This window comes from Acanthopagrus latus, chromosome 3 (assembly GCF_904848185.1).
Source record: "Acanthopagrus latus isolate v.2019 chromosome 3, fAcaLat1.1, whole genome shotgun sequence".
NCBI lineage: Eukaryota > Metazoa > Chordata > Actinopteri > Spariformes > Sparidae > Acanthopagrus > Acanthopagrus latus.
Window position 1 is genome coordinate 23,696,085 of NC_051041.1, and position 27,939 is coordinate 23,724,023.

At 40.0% G+C, this 27,939-nt stretch overlaps 1 long non-coding RNA gene across 1 annotated transcript; it reads right to left on the reverse strand.

Moving 5' to 3' along the window:
• Positions 1–69: 69 nt before the first annotated feature.
• LOC119014888 lies at positions 70–27,550 on the reverse strand. The gene is made up of 3 exons (XR_005073102.1): positions 27,454–27,550; positions 25,117–27,366; positions 70–202 (listed from the first exon to the last, which is right to left on the reverse strand). It is a non-coding gene; the product is annotated as an uncharacterized LOC119014888 (long non-coding RNA).
• Positions 27,551–27,939: the final 389 nt, after the last annotated feature.

Sequence of the window (27,939 nt, forward strand, 5' to 3'; positions counted from 1 at the left end):
ACTGGCAGGTCTCTGCTTTGTTCCACGACACTCTGGATGTAAAGGGACCACCTCCTGATGGTAATATGGCCACTGCTGATAAATGATGGAGAACCTCCGAGGGCTGTCACACACTGGGGCCGGCTGTGTGTTCAGCTGCCTGTGCGTTGGATGTTTTTTTTACACAGACACAGGTCTGCAATGTCTGACACTCCACAGGCTTCTGAAAGGAGGGGAAAAAAGGACATTTATATGACATTTGAGCTGACATTTAATGGTCATCCGGCTGGGTGGTTTGTTTCATTATACATAAGGCTTGGTTGTGAAGTTAGAGTAAGTTTCAAGGCGTAGGCTGGCCGAGCGCCAACATTTGCAATACCCAAAGGCTGCAAACACATCTGATGTCGCAAAGCTATGACATCAAAACAACATGATTGGTCAGTCACAATGAACAATTGATTCAATTATAGGAGACATTTGGGCCTTTCCTTCCATCACTCCACTAAGCTTTTCCCACCAAATGATAACCCACAACAAAGTTAGCAGAGGGAGTTGGTTGCCCTTCAAAGCCTCTAGCCTTGTCAGGCCTGCTGGTGAACCCTGTGTTAGACCTTGGTCCCTTTTACCATGACTCGTCTTCACAATCAGGCCCATAAGTGCTTCAAGGCCACACAGTTGATCAACCCCAGGCTTTAAGAGCCGGCAGTGCAGCCCAACATGAGCCCCCCCAAAAGTATTTTTGTTGTTGAGCCCAGTGTCGTTTCTCTGCTTTCTGGTCAGGCATTATTAAAAAGCTGGTCACTGTTGTTTCCATCAAGTGGCCTTGATGTGATAACAGGGTGATGGTGCTGTTAGAGATGGGCAGAGAGGCAGTCAGGCTGCCTCTCATTCAATCAGACAAACACTGTGGAAGACAAAAAAGTACTTTGCTGGTAACTGTGACAAAAAAAAAGCAATCAGCCCATCGGGACCATCTGGTACTGCTCTCATTTTAATACAAAAAACAGAATGCCGCATCATCAGACCATAAACAGGAAGTGATTACAGTGGTGGCAGGTACATTTACCTCCACGAGATACATCTGTATCTCAAATCACTGCAGGAAACATAAATAAAGTTGTATACGTGCTCATGTTTCTTTCTTGTGTTGTGTAAAACATAAAATGAACATTTTCTCACATATTTTGTTGTTTTGAAGTCAGAGCCTTCCAACAGTTTCTTGCACTGTTCTTTCCTGTTTTTCGTTGGAGGATTCCCTCATTTTCATATGTTGGTGGAGCAGGGCGGCTCAAAAAGGGTCCGGGGCAGAGTCACTAGAATAGAATAATCATGAAAAAAAAAATAATCATGTTCATCCCAATATAAACGATAACCTAATTTTATTTTGAACTAAACTGCTCTCCAAAAGTTAAGACGTAATACTAAAAAAACAAAAAAACAAAACAAAAAAGGTAGCTGGCAGTGGCTGTGGACCCAATTAATAATGAACAACATTACAGATAGTCTAACGTTAGTTACCAGGGAAAGGCTAAAGTCTGTGAAAGGGCCACCACCATGAGTAAGAAAGAGAACGATGTTGGTCATAGTGAGGACACATGACTGAGTTAAGATGAGTAAAGCAGATTTTGGGAGGGCCCATTCATTGGACCTGTTCAGAGGCTCAGCCATTTCTGTAGACAGGCCTGGTGCAATGTATCTAGATAGAATAAGTCAAGATGTGTCAGTGCGCTCAATAAATACAAAATAAATAATAATAATAGTAATGTAGGTCTAAACATGGAGGTTACTCTTATGGAGAAGCATCTGTAAGAACATTAACAAAGCTCTGCCAGGTTTCATGGTTTGAGAGTTTGGTTCAGTTATTTCCTGTTTTATTTTGAAGTTCTCTTCTCATGTGTCAGGTTTTGCTTGTCACTTTTGTCCTTTTGTTTCCTGTTCCCCTGTAGTTCTTTTGTTCACTAGTCCCTGTATACAAAAGTCCATGTCTTTCTTATTCTTTGTCAGTTGTCATGCATCAGGTTAGGGTTAGGGTTGAAGGATAGAGACTACTTTGTTTCTAAAGGTAATTACACATCTGAGTGGATGAAAATGACATGCAGAGTACCACAGGGCTAAATTCTGGGGCCTCTGCTATTCAACATTTACATGCTTCCACTTGCTCAGATAATGGTTATCAACAAAATATGTTACCATAGTTATGCATACGACGCACATATTTACATAAGTATATCACCTGGGGACTATGATCCCATACAAACACTGTGAATGCATTGAACAAATCAAATAATCAGACATGTCAGAGTTTTCTTCAGTTAAACAACGATTGTTTTCCGACTAAAGGAAGAACGACAAACAGTTCCTGCTCAGCTTCAGTCTGTTGAAAACTACAAACCTTGGTGTAATCATGGACTCTGACCTGAATGCAGTGACAATTACAAAGTCAGCCTACCATCACTTTAAGAATATATCCAGGATAAAAAGGACTTTTGTCTCAGCAGGATTTGGAATACATTTACCTTCAGCAGACTCGACTACTGAAACAGTGTATTTAAAGGACTCCATCAGACAGCCGCAGCTGATGCAGAAGACTGTTGCTTGAGTCATAACAAGGACTAAAAAAAGTTAGATCACATCACTCCAGTTCACAAGTCTTTACATTGGCCTCCTGTCTTATGAACCACCCAGACCTCTGAGATCGTCAGGTACAGGTCTGCTTTCAGTCCCTAGAGTCAAAACTAAACATGGAGAAGCAGCGTTCAGTTATTATGCACCACATATCTGGAACAAACTCCCAGAAAACTGCAGGTTCTCCTCCAACTCTCAGCTCTTTTGAATCAAGGCTGAAGACCTTTCTATTTGCCACTGAAGCAATTTTAAGTCTTTGAACTGCACTGTGACTTTTATTTTCCTAGACTTGTCTCTTTTAAACCTATTCTGTTTTAGCTTACCTTCCTATTTCTTAACTTGTGTTGATGTTTTTTTTCTTGGTGTCTTTCAACTTGTTTTTAATGTCTTTAAATGTAATTCCTATACCCTTATTACACTTATATATACCCCTATTTAAGACCATGTGATACATATTTCAAATGCTAATTGAAGAATAAAAGTGTGGTGGAAAATCAGTTGGGATAACATGGCATCAGCCCAAATATTATAATTAATTGACTATTAATTTGATAACCTTCACTTGCTGCTGTAGCTTTGTTAGAGTGTTGTGTGTGTGCGTGCAGGTCTGATGGTACTATTGAAACCTTACAAAAAGTAATGAATATCCTTCTGCAGCACACTCCTCTGCCACAGTAATCCCACATATAGCTGGGTAACATCCCATACAGAATCATTTTCTAACCAACTTCACACCCCACAGCAGGCAAGAAATCACATTTGAAACCTTCTATAAATTAAATCTGATACTTTTTGAGGAAAACAAGACTTTAAGACTGTTTTAACACCTGCACAAGTTTGCAGTGCTTTCAGTTGTGCCTCATAGCTCTTCCATCAGCAAAGTCTCATTCAACATCACATGACCTGTGTGGAACATGGGTTCATATTGCCCATATAAGGAGATCATAACCCCAACTCTGAGAGAGTTAACAGCACACCTATAATGAGACTGTTGCATGTTTAGTTTTTGTAATGTTTATGTACCGAGGTGGGTCACACAGATACTGCAAAAGAAAAGGTGCAGCTTTTATATTGTATGCTGGTCTGATTTTTAAATGACTTTCTACATTTAAAGAGACATTAGACTTATCTGATACAATGTGACAATGTATAGTTCACAAGGTGGTGTGATCATCTAAGAGCAAATATGTCCAGTCATGAAATAAAACCTGCAGTGAGTGATAAATTCCTTAAACAAAAGCAATGATAGTTTAGTCTATAAAAGTGGAAAATGCCCATGATGACTTCCAAAAGTTAAAGAGTTGTTCAGTTGCATTTTCTGTTTCAAAATTATTCAAAGAGTGAATCAATTTTTAAAATAGTTGCCAATTTTCTTTTGATGGACTTAGTTTCCTTGTGGAATTGTTGTAGCTCCACAATCATGGCGAGCAGTAACAGATCTTTCTGCTTTGTCTTCTTTAGAAAAAATATTGCTGCCGCTCTGCTGGGCTCCAACAGACAGCCCACAAAAGCTCACTGTCCTCGTCATTATGATATCTGCTGATAAAAGCAGCCCATGTGGATCAGCAGCAGTAAATCATTATTAACAACACAAACGTGACCTGAGGTGGGAAGCAGCAATGAAATGCTATGATATATATACGACATGTGAGGGTTACTGATGCTCCATAAATTATGAAAGAGCCTCTCAGTGCAGAGATACAAAGGCTTACTGATACTCATATTTGTCGAGCTGAAATTTCTGAAACTTGTTAGATCAGTACTTTAATGGAAAACTGCAGTGTTGGGTTTGTTTTTACCAAATGAGAAACTGAATAAATTCTAATATCCAGGATAAAAAAATCTTCCACATAATTGAAAGTACAGCTCATCAAAAACCTGGCGCAGGTAGACCACGTATATTTTGCTCTGCAGCAGGTAGAGCAGCTGAGGCCTGGTTGTTATTTTTTTGCCGATTTGTGGGGCTTAATTGGAAATCTCACGTCTGCTATCCAGGATCGTGGCTGTTTTCTTTGCGTTGATGGGTTTCATTAATGCTGTCCCTCATTTGAGTGAGACTTCCCTTAGAAATCCTCCTTTTTATTTTGTCCTTTGATAATCCGCTGCCTGTGAAATGAGGAAATGGCCACAAAGCAGGTTAGCGGCGTCCGCTTTGTACTTTTGAGCTGGATAACCGAGAAGCAGAGACCCTGCAACTGGATGGACTTGATGACTCACTGTTGTTCATTTATTATTCATTTGTTTTTTTCTTCACTTTACTAGATTTTTCTCACCTGCTTCACCTTGGTCAGCTCGCTCATTGGTTTTATATCCATATTGAAGTCTGCATTGTTCTCCTGCCCTGACTGACGTTATCTCCCTGCCCTTTATCAACCAAAATCAGCACAGTATGAGCTTTAGAATTTTGGACTCATCTGTTCGAATGGAAAACCACTGGGAAGTGTGTTGCCTTGGGCGCCATACGCAGAAGAGATGATGAAATATGATCCAGAAAGGAAGGTAGTAGTTTTATATCCATGATATTGAAGGCAGACGCAACAACACAGGACCCTGTTCATGTTCAGGTCAAGTAACGTACCTGGAATGTGCACTTAGTTGATTAGCCAAAGTGGAGTTCTGTGCGTTGGTCACACCCACTCTGCCATTGCAGTGACCTGGTCAAATTTAACTAGGATGGCGTCTTGCACATTTGCATCCTCTCATGCCCGGCGGTGCAAATTCAATTTGAGTCATTCGCGTTAATGCGTGACTTGTCAGTGGGGACCTTGTAGTGAAAATTGCTGACTGTTGTGTGGGGAGGGCCAGCCAAAGTGGGGAAGACTTTTTGGTGGAACAAACACCCCCGAGTCACATCACAGGCTTTAGCGCTGATCCAGAGTTACACCATTAAAATGATGCAAGTTCAACACATAAATTCCTGTTTTCCTACTAGAATCACACCAGATTAATTTGCTAATCTGAACACAACCTTCTAAGTTGCAGTCTGCAGCAAGTCTGATTTTATTTTTATTTTTTTAATCAAAATCTTTCCCTTCCACCGACAAAGTTGCTGCTGATGGTTTAGTGGAATAAAGCCTTAAACTCTTAGTGTCTATATATCATTTCTAGACTTTCATTTGTTATTTCGTTTGTATAATCGTAGATAGTTGGAACACTTTATGGCCACAGCTGATAAATTGAAGAGACATGCTGTGTTTTATGTCTGTTGGCCATGACAGTCCCGGCACACAGTTTATCCTCCTTTCTGTAAGTAATTCCATCACTTGGAGCGACTACACACATACAGGCTGGCAGCTAAAACCAATTGTAATGCTAAATTATTACAATGACAAATAAATCCTCAATTGTAGCAGTTTTTTTCAAAATATTATTAACAATGGGAAGATGTTCAAGGGGACAATGAAGAATTTTTTTTTTCTTTTTTTCTTTTTTTGCTTCAGCTGTGGCCCTAGTTTTGCTCATCAGTCAGATTTAGGCCAAGCCTCCTGTGGAAAATGATCCAATAAGACTCATTTTGTTGCCACGTGTATTTCCTCCTGCGTGGGAGTTGTATTTCGCCTTCCAAAATGGGCTTCCACTGTGCTGTATGCATCTAAATTGTCAGCTCCAGGCAATCAGCGAGAGCCCACGTAACAAACTGCAGCTGTGTGCTAGATTGCTTTTTTGGCAAAACCGAGGACACCAATTAAACACAGCCGTGTTGAGCTCACCTCCATGCCCACACCTCTCTGCAGGTCCCACTGTGCTGATTTAGTTTGATCACACATCTGTGCTGGTGTGAGGAGACATACGCACCTCCTCTAGTCCTCCATGTTTTTCTGTTTGACAATAAATATTTAACAACCACCAATATACGACACTGTGTATTAATTTTCTTATATAAATCTATAGAGTTGCTACTACACTAAACTACCTCTGACCTCTGACCTCAATGTTTGTTCAGCTAAAAATAGAAAAATGTTTTAATAGGAAGTAATAATATAGGCTTCCATATTATTTTCATTACAGAACTCCAGCTTCATTACAGATGTATGACAAGATCTCACTATTCAGTAGATCCCTTTAACAATAGAATGATACCTCTCTGAAGGAAGGAAGCACGACCTCTTTATGCACATAATCCATTAACCTTTACCATCAGCTCTTCTCCCTGCAGGATGCTGGCAAGAGCTTTCAAAGACTTCTTCTACTTTGAAGAGGTGAATGAATACCATTAGGGTTAGCTTTAAAGCAGTCTGACCATCTAACAATGAGTCTTACAATGTTTATTTCATTGTAGGTTTACCATAGTAAACAAGACCTGGATCCTCAAAGCATGCTGCAAGGCAGTCTTTTGAGTTATATATGTAGTAGAGTTATGTATATATTGGTTCTGTCTTTGCACATTCATAAGTATATATTGGTTATGTCAGTGCACATTCATAAGTATGTTGATTCTGTTATGGCACATTCATAGAAATTGTTTATTTCTTGTATATTTGTATAGATTAGTACTGTTTATTGTATAGTTTGCACTGTGTATATACATTGTCTGTATCTTGCTTTCTATTTATGTTATGTACAGAGTGTTTTTCTTTCTCTTTCTTTTATTCTTGTGGGATCAATCAAGTGATTCTATTCTATTCTATTCTATTCTGACTTCTACTGCTCAGCTGTGTAGAGCCGGCTAGATAGTCTAAATTAGAGTAAGAACCTCGGCGTAAACTTCAGAGATTACTTTTAAACTTTTGGGATAAATAAGTGGATTTATATTTACTCCTTTACGAACCTGACTTCAGCAGTGATATGCAGAACTGACCTCGGTGTCCAGGTGTTCTGGAGAGAGAAGTGGAGTCTCTTTATTTAACCACATAGACACATACACCCTCAGCTTGTGCCATTGCTTGCCAATGTTAGCTTACAGCCAATGCACAGTAAAGTAAGCCGGTTGTTGGGGGATAAACACTGCATTATTGATGCCAATAAAACATAAATGTTCCTGCTGTCAAACTTGCTTTATTGTTGATTTATACACCATCAGACAACCACCGCTACTGATGCATATCTGAAGTGACTCAGGCACAGATTTTCACAGTTGAGGTTTAGAGTTTTGTTTACCTAAACTTAACGAAATTTTCTGCTCACAGATTACCGTATCTCTAAAGTAGCAGTGGCTCCCTGACAAAAGGCACTTTTACCTTGGGCAAACTTGAGGATTTCTCTGGGTTGAACATTGTTAGAAACATTTGGGATGATGCCAGTACACAACTCAACAAATTATACAACAAAGGTGCTGTCACTTTTTGACACAATGATGTAAAATTTGTACATATTATACTTTTGAAAGTTTCAGAAGAAAAGTTAATTCACAGGTTTGTGTTAATTTGGTAGGAATGTGTTCGCAGTGTGTGCACAGCTAAATAATTACATGTTCGTCTTTGCACAATTTTTTACATGTTAAAATCTTTGCATTTGCATCCTTAAAAGGCGGTCACAATGACCTGTTGAATCTGCCTCTCTTATTCTCTTGAACTTATTTTGCTTTCGGGTCCTGCTAGCTCCTGATTGGCTGGATTTGTGTCATGTAAAACAAGAGGTGGTGTGTTAGGTGGTAGTGACGATTTTTGCTTTATGAAGGAGAAAGTTAATGCACTGCTTCAGATGCTATCCACCTCTGTCCTGCTGTCTCTTCTGAGGGGCGGCTGTAGCTCACTAGGTAGGCTCCCCCTCACTGTATGCTGAAGTGTTCTTGAGCAAGATACTGAACCTCACATTGCTCCTGATGAGCAGTTGGCACATAGCACCTAGCAGATTCCGCCAACAGTGTATGAATGTGTGTTTGAATGGGTGAATCTGGCAAGTGTTGTATAGTGCTTTAAGCTGTTAGTAGACTGGAAAAGTGCTATAGACATACAAAACCATTTGACAAATAGAAGTCCTGTCACCACCATCGAGGCCTCTTTTAATTGGTCATGCAAAGTATTGAACAAACTGAAACGTGGCTAAAAGTTAATGTACCACTCAATTTGATACAATTAATTTCATGTGAATGTGTGCACAAAATGATAGCCTATTACAATGCATCCAATAGGACTTTGGAGATAGTCTGAACCAAAGCAGTGGACTGACGGACCAGCCAGCGTTGCTATGCCAGTAGCCAGGGGCTAGCATGCATGTGGTGGGCTATCTCCCTACTTTAAAGCAGTTCAGTTCACAACATAACAAGTTCTCAAAAAGATGATGTTACAGTAAATTTATCTCAAGGATCTGGTAATAAGGGAGTCCATATGTTTTGACTTAGATGGCAAGGCCTGGATATTCATTAATTATGTAAAAATAATTAAGTTAGAGAAGGATATCTCCAAAAGGCACACACTCAAATTCTTTGTAGTTTCTGGGTGGCAATTATCTGCACAGAAACACGACTGGTACCCAACGGACCCATAGGGTAAAGTTGAATTGTGGCAAAACAATTCTGCAGTTATTTGTCATCTTTTAATGAACAATAATGCCCTTCAGCATGAGGGATCTTAAATCATTTAAGGAAATGGTTACCCTTTTCTTCTGAATGACATTCAATGGCTTATCAATCGCATTTTGAAAAAGGGGAAAGGCTACTTTTAGCTGAGGCATTTTGTAGCAGTGAAGCGTGTAGATCCTCCCCACAAATGCAGCTGCTTATTCAAACACTTGTGCTCTACCCAGCGGCACAAGGTTGATAGATGGCGATGGATTTGAGTTTAACACACAAGTGTTGGAATGGATCTCAGCGAATTCACATTATTTTAGCCCAATATTTCATTAACCATTGAACCTGGTGAAAATGTGCAACCTTCCAGCACTAAATGATGTCCACCCCCATCACATAAAACAGCCGTGACTCAGTAGCTGCAACGAGCAAAGGTTTGCTCACGATTTGATTTACCACTTAAGAGGACATATTTTCAGAGTAATCTCAATGAACACCATGTACTCGCCCACCAATTCTCCCTTACCAGATGGCAGCTCACCTGTTAAAAACACTGTATGACTCATATCGCTCAGGGATGTTGAACTCAAGCCTCTTATTGCCTTAATTTACCAAATCAAGGCTTTGCTGAGACAAATTGAGTGCGCTGCAATTTGTCATTTCACTCAATCCATAATGGTTTTTGGACTGCAACAAGGCTTTGCTAGAGAATAAGGTCATGGCCAGAGCCTCCGTAATGCTTTAGCTTGAAATCCAGGCTCAACAATGGAACAATAACCATAAATAGATACACAGAGCTGAGGAGTTCTTGATGGAAGGACAAGGCACTTCACAAACCTCAGTAAACATTGCAAAGTCCCACTGGTTCAAAACTCAAAGACATACACTCCCTGCAATGCCAGTTTGGTAACATTACACATTCATGACTGGCTGTTTTTCACTCCTGTAAAAAGATGAATCCCCTAGTAAAGGAAAAATCAGCTACTTGTTTACACATTTTCATGTACAAAGTTTTGCACAATTTTTCTTTAAACATTTTTTTTTTACTTTTTAAAGTTTTCTAAACTTCTTAATATTATCTAAATATATATTATATCTGTTCCATAGCGTAAATGTGAATGTAAAATATTGTACATATTGTACTATTCTTTTTCTTATATTTAATATATGTGTTTATATTAGTTGTGTTTCTTGTTTTACAACTACTGTTTGTATGCTTCTTCTTTACTATCCATCTATGCTGCTGTGACGCTGGAGTTTCCCCACTGTGGGACTATTACAGAAAATCCTATCTTAAGCAGCAACAGAGTGACAATGGACACTGACAGTGTTGGAAATATTACAATATCTAATATGAAATACAATTATGAAAATATTTTTAACATAACAGTTGCTACACAGTGTCAAAGCCGGCCACAAGGTGACAGGGTGTCTTTGCAACAGCTGGACTGACAGAATGTAACAATAGCATAAAGAGTGCTATTAACACAAGCTATATTTCAATATCTTTAATGAAATACAATAAAAAAAAAATATTAATGTAACAGTTGCAATGCAGTTCCACAACATGCCACAGCCTGCCACAACATGCCACAGCCTGCCACAACATGCCACTACTAAGTGTTCCCTACCAAATGGTTAGAAAAGGTGCTTGGATTTGTCTCTTTATTGGAATGTTTGTACTGGTGTCACCACAGAGTGTTTTATCATGAAAACTAACCCGATATTATGTTGTTGTTTCGGTATCTGACTTCTTGTCTGCTCTTTGTCAAATTTGGCTGAATTGTTGTGCCATGCTTTAGAATCCAGCACAAATAGAACCCTTGTGTATCTGCTGCAGAAGGGTCCGCTGGAGCTGCAAATGGACTAGATACGCAACGCAGTGAAGTCGAGGTACACATAGACCAGCGTGAAACCTCTCAGCTCCGCTGCTGTGCCGGGGCAAAGACAGACCGACACTTATCTGGTAGAAATTAAGAGGTCAAAGTCAGAGGGGTGTCAGCTGTATTGAAATCATTGTTAGAAGCATGGTGAAACAGACTGAAACCTGACATATCTTAGATATGTCAGGTTTCAGTCTGTTTCACCATATGTCAGGTTTCCGAAACGCCTCAGAAATATGAAATATGAAAGAACACTTCAGAAAGTAGGTTAACGACTGATTTTTTTCATCAGCTTGTTGTTCATACCTTGGCTTTGTTTGGGAAAGGCACCTGTTTGCAGTGTAGTCTTAACAACGAGATTTGGTTGAGCCAACCCCCCCAAAAATAAAAATAAATCGGTCATTAACCTTTTTCTTGTCCTTTACATATTCTGTGGTGACCATCAAAGACAAAATGGCTCTTGTTGTCAAAGCAAAAGTATGTGTGGTTTATTTATCACTTGAAATGGATCTTTCATTTTTTCATGAGAAGGAATGCAGCATACTTTTGTAGGTTTAAAAGAGAAAATAGATGTACTGGCCAACCAGTGTAGGAAACCCTGCAGTGTCTTTACAAAAGGTGGGAGAACCTTGGAAGGTGCTCTGACATTTCCTGTGTGCTCCTGTAAGTGTGAACCATTATCAGGTTATGGGAAAAGGTCAGCCAGTGAGACAGTGGCTGTAATAAAAAAGGGAAACTGATCTCAATAGTTTTGCCAATATATATCACACCCAACTAATTTTTAATGACTACAGCAGACAAAAGCAATGCCTCATGTTCTGGGTACGAAACCTGAGTACTGGCTTGGGCTGCCCTTTGTGGAGTTTAGGTTCTCTCCTGACACGTACACTGTGTGCAGGTAAGATCAACTTGAGACACTAAATTGCCAGTGATAGCCTGGTAATGTGTCAGAGGATAAATGTTGAATCTCTCAAACCCACAGTGACCTCGAAAATGATAGGTGGTGCAGAAGATGGATGGATAGGTGTGTTTAACTTAGGACTCAACAATCATGCTGGGGTGATCAAATCACGCGACTGATTTAAGATGACGTAGCAGTGAGACGGAGACTCAGTGAGTCTTGGTGAGTCTCGGTTCTGACTTTACATGTTGGTGCGGTCTTCAAACTATCAACCAGTTTTTAAATTGTGTTGATAGGCCAAGTAAAACCAGACTAATGATAAATAATGTCCGCCACGTTTTTTTCACGAACACTGCCGTCATGTTTGCTGCATGTTTGGTGCAGGAAGAAATGATAAAAAACAGGCTTTTCTGTGTCTGCAAGCAAAAAAAAACATGTTCCTACTGGTGGAAAAAGGCACCACACTAACCAATCACAAAATTATATGGCAAAACAGGTGATTTGGCTGCTGAGGAAGAGGCAGAAGTTCAGGGAGGGACAGCAGTGAAAGAGTGATAGCAACAGTGATGGTGATAGAGATAGCAAGTTTTGAGAGTTGAGAGATTTGTGACATTTAGCATGTTTGGAGTGTATAGTTAGTGTGGTATGTAGTGTTTGGTGTAGTGTGTTTAGTGTGTTGTGGAGTCTTTTTTTGTGAGTCAAAACAATGAGGAGAATGCTGAATGTGGAGCAGGCAGGAAGGAGCTGAGGGAGACCTGAGCCTGAGGCATTGCCTGTATTTAAATGTAAATAGTTACATATAACTTTTTAAATTTCAAAAACTTGTGCACAATTTTAGCAAACAACAATTTGTATTTGTATTCTACGTAAGAAAACTGGTTCGTTAAACAAATGTGTGTTTTTCCACAGTCAAAAAACTGTTTCCTCCTTGGATTTTATGGTTTTTTTTTTTGTGATTTTAGGTCCATTATCTTAATACAGTATATCAAAATGAAAAAAACAAACAAACTGTAAAATCACACATGTGAGGTTGTGCTGAAAATAGTGACACCAAACAAGGCAAGGTGAATAGTTTTTAAGGTGAAATATAATGGTAAAATTAAAAAGTAGTCTAAAATGGTCACTTGTACCCTGGATTCCAGAGGGTTAACTGGAAATGTATGGACATCTTATCTCACCAACATTGCACAAGGTCAGGTGTTACAGCACAATGTTCAGCTGAATGATATGTTCTATTTACACTAGAGAATATGACTGGTATCTAGAGAAGAACAATACATTTCTGGGATTAACAATAGGGCTGTTGTCTTAATAACACATCTTGTATTAGAATAGTCTGGTGTGAAGGGAAATGTGCTTATTCACCGTCTTACAGCAAGTTGGATGATACAAAATTGATACAGCCAGCTATCTGGTATAGTATAGTATAGCCTAGTATAAACAAACAGAAAGAAGGTCTGTTCACGGATTATGAATCTGCCTCCAGCAGCACAGCAGCCCAGACTTTTAATCTGAACAGAGGCCCTTTGCAGCATGCCGTCCCCATGTCCATAGTGTCAAGAGCTGTACTTTGCCGTTTATTTAGTTGTAACAATTACCTGTTATGTTCTGAGGTGAACTCTCTGGTGTGTTGCTGGGAGACGAGGGCTATGCCTGTCAGCCATTTATTGCAGACCCACACACAGCAGCACACATACGATGTTGTTCAGGTAAGCTCATGGGCCTAGCCCTGCCAAATTCAATGGGACTTGTATCGTGTTGACCTTGTATGTTGACAGGCGCCAAGCATGACTTTAATGAATAACACTCGTGGGATCAAGGTCATCATCTGCTGGGTCCACAAGAATAAGTGTGTTTCCAGACACTGCAAGACAATGTCAGACAGTCCACGTACACCATATAATGGTTGATCGGGTCACATGTGCGGTAGCTGTACAGGACCAATTGACCTTTTATGAAGGGTGTGTATTCAGTCAGTAGCTGCCCCACCCCTCAAAACACAGGCCTCTTTTGGTTTGAGTCAAAAGGCCAGCTGCCCTCCTGTGGTGACTTCTGGAGTTGGTGGGACACACAGCACTTTTTTCTATCAAACAGCTGTGAGCAGGCACCTTTTAAGTAATCTACACTCAGCATAGAGATTGCAAAATTCTTGCATCTATCCTTTTTGGATCCACCCCAAAATGTATGGGGATTTACCTGGGCTGAAACCTATTGTGTAATCCTGCTGACAAACCGTCCAACAAACAAACGGATATGGGTGAAAACACAACCTCCGTGGCAGAGGTAAAAAAAAAACAAAAAAACAAAACAAACAAAACAAGCATATCTCAAATATTCTTTTAAAGCACCAATCAAATTTCACAAAACCTCAGAGATTTACGTTTGCTTTGAAACGTGGCATCAAGCACGATGCGCACATGCAGACATTTCCTTCATGTTTCTCCCAAGCCTTTGCTCCCACATTCACTTTGATAAGACTGTGCTGAGTATTGTGGTCCTCTCCCTGGCACTACATCAATGTGTTTGGATGCAGCAATGAGTAATACAGTACATGCAAGACACTGGATTTGACTCCATGAACGCATACGCTAACATACACGAACATTTGGACTCACAGTTAAGTAGGTGCATGGAAATTAAGCTAATACACTGACTGTTTGTGTCTGTTTCATTTTACCAGCAGAGAAAATGTATTCAGTTTTACTTAGAAAGAGGATTTGTCAGAGGAAAAGATCTCAGGCGTCTTGCTGCTCTGCCTGCAGATGGGTTTTCATCAGTTTCCCAGAATTCAATCACCAGTGAAAATACAAATTCATGGTGCCACAGTGCATAATGTTCAGTCTAGGCCACAGTAAAATCTGAAAATAATACTACCACCGGATGAAGTGACCTAAAAGACACTTTTAAGTGAGATGAGATGAACTCATAGGGTGTTTATTCTCAATGCAATACTGCATACGTAACAGCATCTGTCACGGTCCTGTCATTTCAGTCTCATTGTGTGTGTGTGTTTTTTTAATGTGTTATCTGGTTTGTGGTGTCTTTTGCTCTTTTCAAGTTCTGTTCTGTTCTGTCTTCCGTCCTGTTTTCTTGTTGTCCTCACCAGCCTGATTTCCCTCAACACCGGTCTTCAATCTGATTATCAGCCCGCCCTGTTACCTAAGTTCTCCCCCCGTCTGCTTCTCCTAAACACCTGTACTGCATCTCCCTCATTAGCCTTTTCCCTTCTTCCAGCCCCCTCACTGTTTGTAGTGTTTTTCTGTTCATTTCCCTCACCTGGGTTTCTCTGCCTCACTCCACCTGCACCTCATCAGGTTTACCTGTATTTAAGCCTGTGTTGTTTGCTCACTCTTTGTTGGTCCATCTGTTCAATTCTCACCCACACTTAACTCCTGTTATCCTGCATTCCTGTGTCTGTTCTCCGGTCCGCATGTGCTCCCCATGTTAATCTCGGATTTATGGTTTGTTTCACTGTTGTCTTCGTTCCCTTCATTTGGCAGGCTTTTGTTAGCTTTTTCTGTCTGCATATCTTCTTTTGGATTATTTGGACCGCTAAAAACCTGAGAGACTAAATTATAGTAATTAATTAATCTCAGAGATAACCCACTTGCCTTTGATCGTTCCTGCGTTGATTTAAAACAGCATTTTCAGGGGAGATGACCCGGCTTGCATTCAAAGGGAGAATTACAGCACAGTTTGATATCTCTTTAGAAAGCAGAAAACCCTGAGGGTTGGTATGGCTTTTGTAGTGAAGTGAAGCTTTTAAGGGGTTTCAAAGTGTCTTTTGCTGTTCAATATTAAGTCTGTAAAAGTTAACGTCAGATATTAACTTTTAAGGCTGTGGGCAGTGGGAGAATTCCCTCACTTTCTAGTTTCAGATAAGAGATAGTAAATGACTGACTGGGAAGTCTATAAAAGAATACTTTGATACTGAAGGAAACTTTAAAACATTGATGATCCTCAGGCTCTGGAGCTCAAAAGAGTGACATTTATTTTGTGATCAACATCAGAAAAAAGGCTTTAAATGCACAATATGTAATGCCTGCAGCTAGGGGTCTCCCTATAAAAACCAGATAAAAGGGGAAAAAAAAAGGTTTGCTGAGTGTTTTGTAGGTCGTGCTGGGCTAACCGGCGGGATATAGCTACCACTCAGCTGGACAGAGTCGGCCAGCTCTGGAGGAGAGAGTCAGTTGCAGAGCCAGACCTTTTGGTAAAAGTCAACAACAGGAGTCACATCAGATTCTGCTCTGATCCAGATTTGTTTACAGACGGGAGGAGGACACAAGTTTCTGGAGTAAAAAGTATATTCATGTTCTCTCCCGTTAATCAACCTGACTGCAGCAGTGATCATGCAGAGGGAACTGGGGCTAAGATGAGAGAGAACCAGAGTCTCTGAGTGCTGACTTTGGTGAGGGACACACACCCTCAGTGCGTGGCTTGTTTGGTAGCTTACAGTTTATGTACCGTTGAGAAATTTGGCTGTTTGGGCCAAATAAACATTCATTCAAGTAACTAAAGTGACTCAGGCATAAATGTTCACAGATAAAGTGTTTCAAACTTTTAGTCTTGTTCGCAGACTTCCTTGCTCTCTTTCTGAGGGTGAAGCGTATTAAGGCTATATAAAGATTCCTTGGGTTGGAACAATGCTGGAAACATTCGGGATAATCTAAAGACACAACTTAACAAAATGCACAACACAGATCTTTTAATTTTATTGATTAGTTCCACTGTTGATGCAATCAACCAGATTTTACAATAAATTTGATCGACACCCTTCTATGTCTCATCCACCAGATTTCTAAAATATAGATCTATGTAATTAACGATCATTGTAGGTTACAATATGATGTGCGACAAAGCAGATCCAAAGTTAAAGACTATTATGACTGTATCATTACGCCCCATGTAATTGCTCATAGTTATCTTTGCGTATTCTAACCTGCTGCATACAGAAAAAAAGGCTCCCGCACCTTTGGCTGATGCATAAAGTACAAAATTGTAAATTCAACTGTCAGCAAGTACTTCGACATTCATTCAACATGAGCAGCAGGGCTCATTAAGTGGCTGTAATGGTGCATCTGTAAAATTGGATTGCTCTTCTACCTCCATTTGCCTGCATAATCTCTTGAAAAGATTGCTCTATTTACACACATGAATGGCAGAGAAAGTGGGACAGGTGGGTGTAATCATGTTCGCATTTGCATGCAAAAAAAGAGAATGCAGGAAATTCCTCCATTGTATTAAAAAGCGAAATTCTCGCCAAAATGCAACCTAGGCTTTTTTTTGTGAACGCACCCGAGTCAAATCTTCGTGTAAAAGCATAATTACGACGAAAAAGAGGCACTTTAATACTTTAATATTTACCATATTTTCGTTTTCTCCTCAAACTGATTTTCAGTGGGAGTGCTATGGGCACTTTTACCATAGCATCAAAATTTGAGAATATTGTGTACACAGTTTACTAAAAAATTTTTTTTGAACAACTCATGTTAGCAGTTGCTTTTTCCGCTAGCTTCCGTCCTGCTAGTGGAGAAGTATCGAGTATATCCGAATGCAACTTAACGGAAGTTAAGGTGGAACGCTCCTAAAGCTCAGTTCCATTTAAATGCACGGAAAATTTGTTGTTTTGTCGTTAGCAAAAAAAAAAAAACAATATTGACCATGAAGTTGAAAAAGGAGCCTCATATAAGAAACAATAATAAAATCAAAAGTGGAAAAGTCACTTGAGATATCACATGGATAGTTGTTGCCGGAAGACAGTGGCGGTCCACCTTAACTGTCCTCCATGTTACGTCGCATTCTCAGATCGATATTTCTCGGCTGGCAGGATGGCGGCTAGAGGAACAAGCAACTGCTAGTGTGAGTTGTTCAAAAACTTTCTTTTTAATAAATTCTTTGTACACAAGCAATGTTCTCAATGCTCAAGTTTGTATGTAGAGACCCTGGTGATACCATCAGCAAAATTTCATGTTGTGTCGAGCCTTCTTAGTCTTTTGAAAATAGCGACTTTGATGCTACTGTAAAAGTGCCTGTAGCACTCCCATTGAAAATGAGTTTGACCCGATAACGAAAATATGGTAAATCTTAAAAGTGCCTCTTTTGTTGTAATTATGCTTTTATACGAAGGTTTGACTTGGGTACATTCACCAAAAAAAGCCTAGTTTATATTTTGGCGAGAGTTTTGCTTTAAAGAAATAACCAATATGTTGCAGATGGTACTACTATCTTCCTGCTACTGGCTTTGCTTTTTGTTCACCCTTTGTTTTTTTATTAAGAGACTGAATGTGTGACAGCGTGATTTCATGTTCATTTCAAGCCATTTGGCATCTGGGGTTCTATCTATCTTACATTCCAGGTAAAATGGTGGACAGCATAGCGCAAGTGTCATTGCTAGTTATCTGACCGATACAGTGTTCATTTTCACGCCCAGCGCCCAGACTGTATATATAGCACAACACACTTACACTCTGATATTATGACCAGCAAGGTAGCTTTCAATTATTTCAAACATTCCCATGAATGCAGTATGTACTTTCACACACGCAGCACATTTAATCAACAAACCTAAAAGCTGGAGAGGAAACTCTCCAGATGAAACAGAATTCAACTTTTAGCTTCTGAAATACATTTTGACAGGATATTGGGGTTTATCAGGACAGCAGCTTCACGCCAAACTATTTTACTGCATGAATCTGGACTGCGGTGTCTGATCTTTTGATGTGTAGAAGAACACAGAACATAAATTAACACGAATGATGATTTTTATGACCCATCCCGCTTGATCCACAGACTGAGATCCTTCTCTTCCTGAGTTAATTATCAGTGTACTTTCTCACCCGCTGTCAAATCGAGTTGCTGATGGTTGTGAGATGTCAGGGCAGAGGGTCAACCAGCCAAGGACCATATACCTGTCCCTCAGTGAAGACTAGAACCACTGTTTAATCCAGGTTAATCCAGATGCCAGGTGCATCAGGACCTGGAGCGAATTTTAGGGAATGGAAGATGGCATCTTGATTGAAAACACACCCATGACTTATACAAAGTCTAAGCACACCCCCTATGTTCCATGCACCTTACTTTGTGCCCAAATTATCTGAGGTTTAACTTGCAAAACTGATCTGGACATGGCGTTATTACCAATACAGAGTGAATCTAATCCAGGAGGATGGACATACATAGACTCTAATAAAGGGGCCAGCTTCCTGAGTCTTTAGGCCGTTGGCGACAACTTGGTGAGAACATTACATGTCGGTCTCTGAGAACCAATCACTGAAAAAAGTAGCCAGCTAATGGGCCTCATACTTCTTGCACTGGTATCCAATATGATGCTCTTTCAAAGACTGTAATGGTTACACTTCTCAATGTGTGAGAATGTAGGGATTGGAAATTGGGGCTGACACTGGTGACTAGAAATAATTATTGGCCGTGATTACATGGTGTCTGATTTAGAAACAGTTCAAAGTAGCTGAAGTCACAGCTCCTATTATCAGCAGCATCTGCAATCGTAAGTGGCCAGATGGCAAATCTGTTTTGCACATCATCAGCACAGGTTTCTAGCATTGGCTGGACACGCAATTGCATCGCAGATAAATGTATTGTGATAAGGCCTTGTCTGTCAGTGAAATGTAACACAGCATAGGCATAAATCATAAAGTACCTGGTTAAATAAAACATTGAAACCCTGCAGACACATTGTAGTGATTTTGTAACGTGAAGACAAATTTTGTCATTTTTGTGATTTTTTCAATGTCACAGTCTGGTTTGGAGAGGTGATCTATAGAGCAACTAAAGTTGACTGATGTTAGTTTTAGCAGCCAAATTTGTCACTTAAGCTGGGTTTTTCCTTACTTTGAAAGATTAAAACAAAAATATTCTTACTTGGTTACTTCTGTAACCTCAAATGTACCTGTGTTACACACAGAACTGCAGTTCATTTTATTGGTGGGTTAAAATAACTTACCTTATAATATTGGTTTCAGACTGGACACAAACTGCAGATTCTTTGGTAAAAGTCCTGTGTTTGTTTAACCCAACCATCTGTCTCAAACCACCTCCCAAGGTACACTTTCTTGCTTATTCTACGACTTTGCCTTGCTTCCTCCTTAAATGCAGTAATAATTAGTACAGCCACTGGAGGTTGCAACCTTACAAGAAACATCAATATAGGTCTTCATGTGCTTTTGTGATTAACCAAACAAGACAAGAAAACATTACAGCAAATGTAAGGACTGCAGTAAACAATCGTTGGTGCCATGCTCACTTCCATTAGGGACATCAGTATATGTTCAGTGCCAGGAATCATCAATATAGACCCGGGGTACTCAAATACATACATAAGGCAGTGTTGTTATTGTGGCTCTGTGCAGGTAATTGAAAACAGCTGTCAGAAGCTGTTTGCACTGCAGTCTAAGCAGCTGACACCAGTTGTCTGTTGGATATATGTGGTTGGTTTGTCTTCCAAACCAAAAATGTTTGTTCTCTAAAGGAGAATATTTTTGGCATAAGGTTAGATTGCACAAAGAGAACAGGAGATGGATGAGAAGGAAAGGCTGGGAAGGGTTTAGCAAATGCCAAAATAATTAACATGTTCAAAGGTGCCAAGCGTTAGCATTTAGTTAGGCAGGATTGGTCCCGCCTAATGTGAGCGGCCCACTCTCTGAAGCCTTCTTGCTCATTCTTGATGAAAAGGTCAGTGCCTGTTGGGAAATATGAGTCCCCGTCGTGTACAGCAGACATGCATAATGTAAGTCTTTTTAAAGGAGCTACTATGTAGGCATTCAGGGACATTAAGTGAGGGATGCAAAATAATCCGATACGGTGTCTTTTATGATGATATTTCCTGACAGGTTTGAAATAAATAAATTGAACACGTTAAAGAATACTTAAGTTGGATGGTAATGTTATTTAGCTGCGCAAGAATATGAATAATTGAATATGAGTGCATAAGCTCTCACTAGAGTAAGCAGACTAATGCATTAGAAAAACTTTCTATATTAATTTTATTCCCAGCAACCACAAATATATCTCCTTCATGTGCTTGTTAATGTTGCATGATCTTTTACAGGGAAATAAATCCCTGATTTGGAAACTGTGAAGGGCAGTTTTATCATACATATGCTTCTACAGTAGTGGAGAAGAACAAGAGCCACAACAGTTCAAACTAAGTGAAATCTGTCCATGTCTACATTCAGGTCAACCTCTAACTAAACTCAGGACTCACCAGAGACTCCAGTTCTCTCCCTTCTCTTTCCCCTCACCTCTCAGTAAAGTTACATTCATGAAGCACATTTCTCCTCCAGCTCCACTCATTGCTGATGTAGTCAGGTTGATAAACAGCAGTGACAATACATCCAAATTTCAATCCCCAAAGTTAAAAAAAAATACTCTCTGAGCTGTACAGATACAATCAAAATTGGATGGGACTGCAGGTGTTTATTCCTCCAGAAGGTCTGGCTCTGTGTCCAGCTCCACTGCTCTGGCCAACTTTGAACACATTTTACAAATCCAGCAGAGAAAAATCACCATCACTTAAATATGGTATTGGTATTCTTCACTATTCGCTTTCCTTTTAATTTCTGTTTTGCTCAGAAATGCGGCCCTTTAAAGTGCTATATGCTTCACTAAAAACTGAAAACTGTCTGCGGTTAGTTGCTGTAAACAGTCCTTTTTAACAGTACACCTAGTCATTTGATGTCCCTTGGTGGTATAAAAGTATTTACTGGAGCAGCTTTAAACATGTTATTAAAAGTAAATCAAATACTCTAAATGCTATTAATGCCATTATAAAAATGTGAGCTATGTACATATATATTTTATATATTTGAAAAATGAGGCTGCCAGTTCATATACATTTCAATGAACACAGAACACATGCTGTATATTGTAACTATCTCTGATTAGTAATGCTTCATCCCAGTCACAGATTAACAACGTAACACATAGTGATTTGTGGGTACATTTTTTAAAAATGGACTGGGATGTTAGTCAATCTAAGATCATAATCATAAATCATGGTCTTCATTACATGGTTTTTTTACCTCTATAGTTGACAGTACAGTCTACATGGTATTTTTCTGGAGCTGTCAGTCTATGTGTTTATCCAGCTATGTAATGATTTTAGTTTAACAATCACTGCTCACAGCTTGGTACATATGTAATGCTTGTTATTTATTTAAGTCTGATAAGCCTGTCTCTATCAGGGTACCTGCACCAAGTGAAACAATGTTTTTCCGTCTGTCTAAATTTCATGGGAGTTGGGGTTTTAGCAGCAAAATGAAGAATGACCTTCTGCCATGTGAGACCTGCCCCAGGACCCTACCCCACACTACTCTGCTTGTATCCAGTGCTTGGATGCATTTTGTAAATACAAATAGGTGCTTTTTTTTTTTTTCTTCAAGCCAATATTTCTCTTTCTTTTGTTGACTAATAAGTTGAACTCTGATTACTGAGGTTGTTCCAGTCCAGTCTGTTATTAAATATGGATATGAAGTGGAAACACTCAGTGGCACCAAGGGATTGAAGCCCTGCGGCCCTGGCTCTGTGCAGACTCTAAATTCAGTGGGACTGAATATTATCACTGCCAACACACTGATGAGTTTCCACATTTACACAAAATGTTTTCACACCTATTCAAACAGTAGCATGCAGACGGAAGCCACCATCCGTTCCATTGCAATGCATTCCTGCACCACCAACATGTCACAGCTAAATTATGGCAACATCAGCGCAGAGCAGGGTCTGAGCAGACAGATGGAAAGACAAACTGAGGTTGAGTTAGGAGACTTAATGAGGGGTTTTATTGCAGGTTTCCAAGATTTATTTGGCAGGTTTGAGCAGTGGCGCCGTCACCCAGTGTTACGCAGAGTTGACAAGGCACCAAATGGCAGCGTCACACAAAGACATAAATGCAACTCTGTTTTTGCTCCCAAGTTGAAATAAAAGATTCAAGACTTTTTAAGCACACAAAAGACTTATTTCTTTCAGATTCTGAGCACAAATTGAAAATGTTTGAAAGGACTTCTCCTTTGCCAAGATCATCCATCCACCTAACAGGTGTGGCATATCAACATGCTGATTGAAGAGCATAATTTAGTGCGCGGGTGTGCCTTGGACTGCTCACAATATATGGCAAATCTTAAATGCGCTGTTTTGTCTGGCCTACATTTATTTAGGCATTGAAATACAGACTTCACATGAGTTGGGTTACAAACGTGCAGTTTGTGTTCACAAATTCTCCACCATTTGCTTCATTTATTGGACATCTCCTTTGCATGTAGTCGACCAACCCCTCTTCAGTGGCTGGTTGCTGGATCCTTTTCAGAGCAGACATTTCAACTTGCCAAAGCACAAAAAACACAAGTCTGACCAATGGTGTTAATGATGGCTCCATAGTATTAAGTCTCCCAGTAAAGCTGGGCTCACACTACTTAACCACACTTAACCACATTGAAATTGGGTCGGATCGTATGGGGCGCCGATTGTAAAGTTGCGCATGCTAAAATCAACAACTTTCCACCACATTTAACAAACCACGTTCAAAACGTATGTGAATTTTTTTGTTACTTTTGACCAGATGTTAAATCTAAATCTTAACTCTGAATCTTAATGTTAAATATTAAACGTTAAATCTAAATTTTAAATCTAAATCTAAATGTCATGGGTGAAACTAAATATTTAGCTAATATGCAAATTCACACTGCCTGTCACTGTAAGTACCAAAATAAAAGGTCATTCCCGCAAACGAGCGCTATCCACAGTCCTTTTCGTGTAGCCAGATGGAGAGATTGTGCTCCACTGTTTGTCACGTCTCCTCACTGTGCTCTGATGTTGCCTGCCAGTATGTCCAGCGACTTAGCTGGAAACATTGGAAGGGCCACTTTGGAGGCAATACAAAGTCTCAGCAATGCGTCTGCAATGACAGTGACAGCTACTGCATCCATCACAGAGCCACCACAGCACACGGTAAGTCTGTTTTCAAACTCCCAAAATAATGTTAACATAAAACTAGCTAATGTTAGCCCAGTAGAGGTAATCTTTGCTAGGTTATGTAGCTAGTGTTCAACATCATTTGTTTGTTTTTTCCGATAATAGCGTGTAGAGACTGCTGGACATCGTACCACACACTGAACAAAATGTATTATTTAAAATATTATTTTAATTTTGCTAACACTATCCCTCTGAACATAAATGGACCAGCGACACCTGTCGCCTTTACTGGGGCATCATACAGCTTGACAACCTTATGCTTTTATACATTTATAACCTAGGTAGCTGTTTTTAATATTTCTATTTTCATTCAGATTGTGGTGGAATATTTGAGACAATACCACCATGCTACAATAACTGCAATGTTTTTTTGTTTTTTTTTAAACTCCTAAGGGCTCGAGCACAAGCAACAGGTCCACGTCAACACCACCAACACCTTTTACCCCACTGACCACTCAATCAGTACATTTTTCTTCACATTTATTCCTTTATTTAACAGACAGCACAATCTGTAAGTCTTTATTCAGAACGATATTAAGGACGAGCAGATATAAATGTCTAGCTCATCTAATATATCATTCATAATTCTCACTTGAATGACTCATCTTTGTTTTAGACACGCTCAATATCATAATATTTGTTGTTATTGAGGATGGATACCAAGGAAGGCATCAGATTTCCAAAGAGGAGCTGGAGAGTGTTCTTTCATTGAAAACCACCTTTACTGAAGTGGCGTCTATTCTTTCAGTTCCAAGGCCAACTTTCTATAAGTTACCGCAAGATTATAATATCCCAACGTTTAACAGCAACATGTAACAGCATCAGTCACCGACAGTTGGGTCTTAGCAAGCAATCATACAACTGTATTGTGTTTGAGATACATAAACAAGGCAAGTGTCTGGTTTGATATCACACCCTTATGACGCTCTTAGAGTGCAATAGGCTCTGTAAGATTTGACAAAAGGAAAAAAAAAAAAGTAATATTCAACGAATGCGGGTCTGAATGCTCTGAGCAATTTTGAGTTTGTCAAGCACCCCACAAGCATTAAAAATTGATGAAGGTTTTAATATTACACATCTGTATTGTTCCATTTCAAGGTTCTGTAATCTATCATCTATCTAGCAGCAGTGGTTAAATTGGCTTTTGTATGGAGGGGGAGCCCTTCTTCACTCAGCGGCCATTATCTCCCAAAACATTTTTTTTTTTTTGTATCGCTCAGCCCTACTACTGCCCCCCACTGTTACAATTCTAAATTGTTTTGTACAGCCATAAAATGTCAATAAAAAAGTCTTACCATGTTCATCTGTGTCAGCCAAGTCTGTCTCTCCTTCCCTTTGCCAGTCACACTTGCTTGCCCAAGAACTGTTGCAGTTTTGGTGTCGAGCAGTGTGAGCTCAGGTGTGCTGTTGCCCCCACCAGTCACGGTCACACTTTGGCAATGAGAGGCAATCCTTTTTTTCGCCTCCACCTTAAGCCCAGACCATTTTTTCTTAATTCCAGGCACGGTCCTCTCCGCTGACTTGGTTCATCAGAGCAACAACGTGTTGCCGCTCACTGCATTTCTTTTTTGTTTCTTCTCACCCTGCTGCTGTTTCCACCAAACGATATGTCTCCTCTCACCTCCACTTTGCCGATTAGCACTTCGACCATGCCTTTTTCTCAGCTGTTGCCATGATTCAGCTATTAAAAATCCCTTATCTGAGCTCATTTATATGCACAAGCATTCACAAGCTTCTTTGCATTCACCATTTCTGGTTGAATGTGGGTGTGTAGAGGGTGGGATATGAGGCTGAGCCATGTGTGCACATTTCAAGGTGGATTACGAGTTATCAAGGACAGAGTGACAGCAGGTGTGCATGGGCTAGGTTTTATAAATCAGACTTTTATTTATTTATTTTTACACACCATTTTCAGCTTTTGTGTGCACATACACTCTCAGTACAGATCCTACGCAATGTTTTAGAAATGAGACCTCCGATCTGTTAACCCTTCACATAAACATATAACCCGGGGAAGGACCAAGCTCCCTGCCTAGATTCACCCCGGATTGTTGGGAGGGGTGCATCAGGGTTAAATCAGCCAGATACTCCTGTAGTCTCAGCCCAGAAGCTGTTCAGTGAGCACTTCTTTGCCAGTATAATCCATCCAACCGACATGTGTGGCATATCAACATGCAGACTGACGAGCTCTGGTGGACATTAATGCTGCCAGCCTGCCTAATGTTCTCCCCTTGAAATGTGCGACATCTGTGGACTTGCGCTGTGATAAAACTGCACATTTTAGAGTGACCGGTTCAGAGCAGCACGCCGGTGCACTAATCATGCTGTTCAATCAGCAGCTTGATGTGCCACAGCTGTCAGGTGGATGGATTATCTTGGCAAAGGGGGAGCGCTCGCTCACACAGACTTCAGCAAACTGTGCTCACAATCTGAGAGAACTGAATTGTTTCATTTTGTGCATAAAAACAAAGTCTTAAATCTTGCTTGCTTAAAACTTGCACTTGTGTTTACTTTTTTTGTTGAATACATACATGGTTAATCAGCATGCATCAAACAGAAATGATCACACATGTCCACAGAAGGCCTGATTCATGATGAAACAGAGTGGTTAAAGGGATTCAGTAGAAATCAGTTAGAATTAAATTTCAAGTGAAAAGGGCCGTTTTGAATTAATAAACGTCACCTCAGGGCAACACTCACTTCTAAGAAGTCGGAAATCTGATCAGCTGCTGTGGGATGAGAAAAGACAGACTAAACCACTCACTTTAATGTCTACCGAGTTACTTTCATTTAAAGGATCTTTAAACGTCTTTGGGGACGGCTCTGTCAGATCGCAATTAATAGTTAAATAGCAAAACAAGGGTGTCTGTAAAAGTAGGCTGCTCCTTGACTACTTACAGGAATACTGAACTGAAAATCTTTCTGTTGGAGACCAAAAACTTTTTTTCACATTCACATTCTTAAAAGAAATGCTTTGAAAAGTTTGCAGCTCGTCGATAGCTTTCAACTTGAATTCACAGCAGATGTCAGCAGTCAGCCGCAATGATAGCAAAGTTGTGCTACATTATCAATTACCCCACTGTTGATCCCCAGTGAGGTATAGGGGAGATCTTATCAGCATCAGCCAAACATGGTTTTGGACATAGGAGAATATGAGGACTGATTCAATAAAGACAAAAAGTACACACAGACACTGATGCCTTTCTACACGCGGCATACGGATGAAGCTCGAAGGTCAATTTTTCATAGATTTTAGTACTGCTGAACAAACTCAACAGCTTTATCATCAGTCAGGACAGGAGAGATTATTCTTCCCTGTTATTCTTTGGTTTTGGACACATTGTTTCAGTCTCCACAGAAATATGTCAAACACAGGGCTCAAAGGAGTTGTGGAAGATGCAACATGTAAAGGAACACCAGACAAAAAGTAAACCAATAAACAAGATTCATTAAATAATTCCCAAAAGAAAACCAGGAACAAATGAGAGGGCTGAAGATACCGGCCAAAAAGAGCAAAAGATGAACTGCCTAATGGAAAACTAAACCTGAAACGAAAGAGACAAATAATTAAACCACTGGTAACCTCCAGCCCAAAGTAATGCAACAAACTAAGATGGCAAAAACCCCAGCACCTTAAACGCATGGAGGAGAAAAGGGCGAGGAGCGACCACTCCTCACAAGTGTGCCGCTGCCTGTATGTGTGATCTTCATCTCCCTTGTCCCTGCACTCTCTGCCCTTTAATCACCTCCCCCACTCAAGAGCCCCAATTACCCTCAGGTGTGCTCAGGTAGAGAGGGAGGAGGGTGCTACGAGAAACAAACAGAGCGACAGACACAACAGAACACACACCAGAGGCACACGTAACACACATTAATGTCCAAGAATTTACTCCAGTGAATTTACTCCAGATCATCAGTGCAGGCAAAGAGACGCAAAAGTTCGATGCAGCACGTATCCACTAGTGTGTGTATAAGACAGATATGAGAGATGAGAGGATAAACCTCTGAGGCAATCTGGTGGGCGAATTAGAGCGTCTGATGAAACAGTGTGAACCTTCACATACTGCAACCTTTGTTAAAATACATAAATAAATAAAAACCCATCAGCCAGCATATCA